The following is a 5,000-nucleotide window of genomic DNA, read 5'->3' on the forward strand; positions in this document are numbered from 1 at the left end:
ATACCAAAAAATGAGGCGAAAATGACATTTTTTATCCTAAAGTAGAGTGCTCACAAATCTCTACCCTTTCCTGAAGTCAAAGATATGAATCAACCGACGGCTCAACAACATGCTCACCTGCTCTGTGGCATGTTCAGCATTTATGCTATACAGTCGTTATCGGTACAAATTAAAATGAATTTGCCTCCGAGTACAAAGAAGTGATGTGTTTCAACCTTCTCAAACAGTTGGTCTTTCTTAATTAAGAACCTTTACACACAAACAGCCCAAGGTGATTTTCGTTGTATTAAAAATTGTTGAAGCAAAATGAGTTCAGTAACGTGTAATTTTTATTCACAGTTTGAGCCAATGGAAAATAATCCTTGCTGATGTTAAGAGAAAATCGATATTGATTGATTAAACTTGTTTGAAAACAAGTGGTTTCACCTGAATTTCTTTGTCACTATTTATAAAGTAAATATTTCAAAAAAACCTTCTTCCTCGTGCATCGTTGAGTTATATAAGGGAATTTAAGAACACTCAAAGAGTACGAAATGCACAAGTCGTTCCCTGGCAATTCTCTCTTATTGTTCTTAAAAATTCCCGTTTTCTTGGATAATTCAACAACGCACTCGGCCGGTTTTTTTTTTTTTTTTTCTTTTTTTTAATCATAATAAAGTTTCGATATACCGCGCACTCTGAATGGTTAAAACAGCATCCTCCATGAGAGTACAGATGCACAGCTGACGCCACTCGTAGGATTTGAAAAAAAGTTTCCCGAATACGTGATGAAATTAGCCAATTCTCTATTATTCAGTGTAAAACAAATAAAGAAGCCTCGCCTGTGATCTGTTTTGAGGATCTTCTTTCCATAAATTAGACTGTAGTTCATTCGTACAGCACAACTAACAGTCCGAATGCAGAAGCAGTCTGTTTACCAGCAGTACGCATTAAGCAGCTTGTTTTTTACGTTTATTACTGTTTTTACATAGGGCCTCGTCCACATCTGCTAATGATCCGACGATAGCGTGTTTGAATGTCAAGAAATGTTCATGAGATTAAAACTCGACACCGAAGATTATATAAAGGAACGCATGACTTCACAAAAAAATGATTATTGCACAGGAAGTTCAGAACCACAAGACAAAACCGCCGACAAATTGGTCATTCAACAAGAAAGCCACACAGGAAGCGCTGCTAACCACGAACAAAGTGCAGTTGATGACAAAAGCGTCGGGGCGACAGCACAAAACTCGCGCACCGAAACAAGCACTGATTCTTCGACTGGCCACGTGGGAAAAAATGGAACCAAAGAAACCGTCCGGTCGCAAATTTCAAGTTTGGGGGCCAAAAACAGTAATAAATTGGAATGTGCTTTCCGGATGGAAAAACCTAAGATACCAAAATTCTCCGGTGACGTAAGAGATTACGTGATATTCAAGGCCGACTTTAAACACCTCGTAGAAACAAGGCACAGCAAACGGGACGCTATCACCTTGTTAAGAGCCAGCTTACAAGGAAAGCCCCTGGAGTTAATCAAAGGTATCGGCCAAGATTATGATGCTGCTAGGGAGTACTTCGACTCGATCTATGGAGATCCTCGATTTGTGGCAGACATAATAACGCAAGACATCGCTCGATTTAAGCCCTTGCGTGACGGAGCTTTTGTGATTTGGTTCATCTTGTGAAAAGAAGCTTCAACACCCTCGCGGAGGTCGGCAGACATAATGACATGGACAATAACCACATGTTGGCCATCATAGAACAAAAGATGTTTTCTGACGACCGCAAAGTCTGGTCACGTTTTTTAGAAAGTACAAAGAGCGAGGCCACGCTGGAAATGTTGATCTCCTGGATGACAAGTGAGATGAAATCTCGTATGGGAGCCACCGCACCGCTTAGAAGTGGCTACCAACCCCTAAAAAACGTCTGTCACCTCGGTTATGGCGATGGAAAAAAGACAACAAGCTCTAAGTGCTAAGTTTCAACTCAATGGACGGATCAGTGTTCAAAGTTTATCTCAATGAATCCCAGCGACCGTCTAAAGGCCGTCAAGGAAAATCACGGATGTTATAGCTGCCTCAAACGAGCTGGCCGCGATCATAACTCGTCAAACTGCTCCCGCCAACGCCAGTGTAACGAGATGGTCAACGGAAGCCAATGCAAACCCTTTCACCATCCACTGCTACACAATGCTTCACCAAATTCAGCCGTGGCGATCACATCTGTAGCTAACGACGGAGAGGCTATGTTGCCAATCGTACTAGCAGAGATTCTTGGAAAAGAGGGAGCTAACAAGCAAGGAAATGTGCTTCTAAATTTTGGCGCACAAATTAGCCTAATACGCTTATATCTGTGGCAGAGGAACTACGTCTGAAGGGCAAGGATGTTACCATAACGATAGCAAAGGTCGGAGGAGAGGAGGAAGAAATTGCAACAAAGATGTTCCGCGTCCGTGTCAGGTCCCTGGAAAACAAGGCCAGCTATTCAGTCACAGCCGTGGGGATACCTTGCATAAGCAGCAACATTTCCAAGATCAAAGTGCACGAAGTCGTGAAGCTCCTAGGTCTAGGAGAGAAAAATATCAAAAGAGGTGACGGTCCTGTTGACATGCTGATCGGGATAGACCACCCAAGATTACATACAGGGGAAACCAAACAAGCTGCTAACCTCGTGGCGAGGCACTCACCCCTTGGCTGGGTAGTATTCGGGGCTAAACCTAGAGGGCACGCCCACGTCCTTCATGTGCTAAATGTCAAGCTTTATGAGCACATCGAAATGACTGACTTTTGGTCAACGGAGTCAATGGGGGTGGCAATCAAACCTTGCAATTGTGAAGCCGATAAGTTAAGCTCGTTTGAACGAAAGGAAGCGAAGATTATTGAAAAATCCTGCCAAAAGATCGGAACGCAGTGGCTCATTCCGTACCCCTGGAAAAGGGACCCCTCTACCCTACCGAACAACAGATTACAAGCCGAAAAGAAGCTGGAAGCGACCGAGTGTCGACTCGCCAAGAACCCAGAACATGCCAAAGCCTATGATGAGTAAATGACCGAGCTCACAGAAATGAACTTTGCGAGGAAATTGACAAAGGAACAAATGACGGCGTATAAAGGCCCAATACACTACATCTCACACCATGAAGTTGTAAGACCGGAAAAGAAGACCACACCAATCCGCATCGTCTTCAATTCGTCTGCGTCCTATCAAGGCCATCGCTTGAATGATTATTGGATAAAAGGTCCTGATCTGCTGAACAGCCTGTTTGGAGTTATTTTGAGATTTAGAGAAAATGAGATTGCAGTGACTGAAGACATATCCAAGATTTATCGTAGGGTCCTTATTCCTGAACGAGATCAGCAAGTTCATCGGTACTTGTGGAGAAACATGGAAAGAGAGAGCGAGCCTGATGTCTATGTTAAGACCGTCCTGACATTAGGAGACAAACCTGCACCGGCTATGGCCCAAATTGCCTTACGAAAAACGGCTGATGAGGCAAAGTCCTCGTATCCACACGCGGTTAAGGTGCTGAAAGAGAACACGTATATGGAAGACATTTGCGATTCAGTTCCCACTGTACAAGAGGCCGAACAACTAACAGCCGACATGGATAACGTATTATCCCAAGGTGCGTGGATTTCAAGTCAAAGGATGGCTCTCAAATCAGCGTCTACGAAAAGAGAAAGAAGGCCAGAGGGAGACTTCAGTGAAACTTCTACACGGCGCAACTGAAGAGAAGATACTCGGAACCATTTGGAACCGCACTGAAGACGTTTTTATGTTCAAGTTTAATCCACCGGAAGAGATAAAGCAGACCAAGAGAGGAATACTAAGTCAGATCGCCCGACTATTTGATCCTGTCGGATTTGCAGCCGCATTCCTAGTTCGCGCCAAAATCGGGATGCAGCGATTATGGCAAAGAGGGTTAGAATGGGATCAAGAGCTGCCGACACCAGTGCGCGAAGAATGGATTCGTTTCTTCCAAGAAATGAAAAACCTCAACAACGTAACCTTTGAGAGGCCACTGACGCCACCGCAAGTAATTGAAGCTCCGACATTTTGCATTTTCTCGGACGCATCTAGTGAAGCCTTTGGAGCTTGTGCGTACATCAGGTGGCAGACAGAAAGGAGTTCTTTCAACATAAGATTTATTGCAGCAAATTAACCCTAACCTGAAACTGCTGACTGTACCTCGTCTAGAGCTACAAGACGCAGTACTGGCAACCAGGCTATATCAGTTTATCATTGAGGAAACACGAATACAATTCATGAAAGCCGTGTTTTTCACAGACAGCAATATAGTGTTGTCGTGAATCCCCAGTCAAGCCAGAGAATTCAAGCCATTTGTATCCGCCCGTGTTGCAGAAATCCAAAGCAATTCAGATCCCTCCCAGTAGAGACACGTGCCTGGAGATTCCAACGTAGCTGATGACGTCTCTCGAGGTATACCGGTTGAGCGTTTAACTGACAGATGGAACACGGACCAGAGTTTTTTGGCTTGCCCGAGGATGACTGGCCAAATGAAGAATTTACCGCTGACCAGTCTAAAGTTGAGAAAGAACGACGCAAGCCTCAAGGCGTTATGAAGCTAGCCAACCAGCCAGAGTTGATTGATTGCTTGAAGGTTCTCAAACTGGAGAAGACTTGTCAGAGTCAGCGCCTACGTCCTGAGGTTCATCTGGAATCTACGTATACAATGGGAAAAGAAGAAGACAGCTGAAAATTCCAAAGAAGCAAACGACGGACCACTCACGCCCGAAGAACCACAGGATGCAGAGATCTACTGGGTGAAAGAGAGCCAGAAAAGCCTCCTTGGTCGCCTCAAGAAAGGAGATTTTCAGAAGCTTAGTCCCTTCACAGACAATAAAGGCATCATTAGAGTTGGAGGTCGAGCCGATGAAGCCCTGATCTCGTATGAAGCTAGGCATCCTGCTTTGCTTCCTCATATTCACTGGATATCGCTGCTGATAACCCGACACTTTCATCAGACCGGACATTCAGGAGTAGCGACAACAGTGGCA

The 5,000-nt window shown here is 44.4% G+C and overlaps 1 protein-coding gene across 1 annotated transcript in view; it reads right to left on the reverse strand.

Annotated features, from left to right (window-relative positions):
* LOC138028796 (uncharacterized) overlaps nucleotides 1-5,000 on the reverse strand; it is a 52,858-nt gene that overhangs the window by 36,639 nt on the left and 11,219 nt on the right.

This window comes from Montipora capricornis, chromosome 13 (genome assembly GCF_036669925.1).
Source record: "Montipora capricornis isolate CH-2021 chromosome 13, ASM3666992v2, whole genome shotgun sequence".
Taxonomy (NCBI): domain Eukaryota; kingdom Metazoa; phylum Cnidaria; class Anthozoa; order Scleractinia; family Acroporidae; genus Montipora; species Montipora capricornis.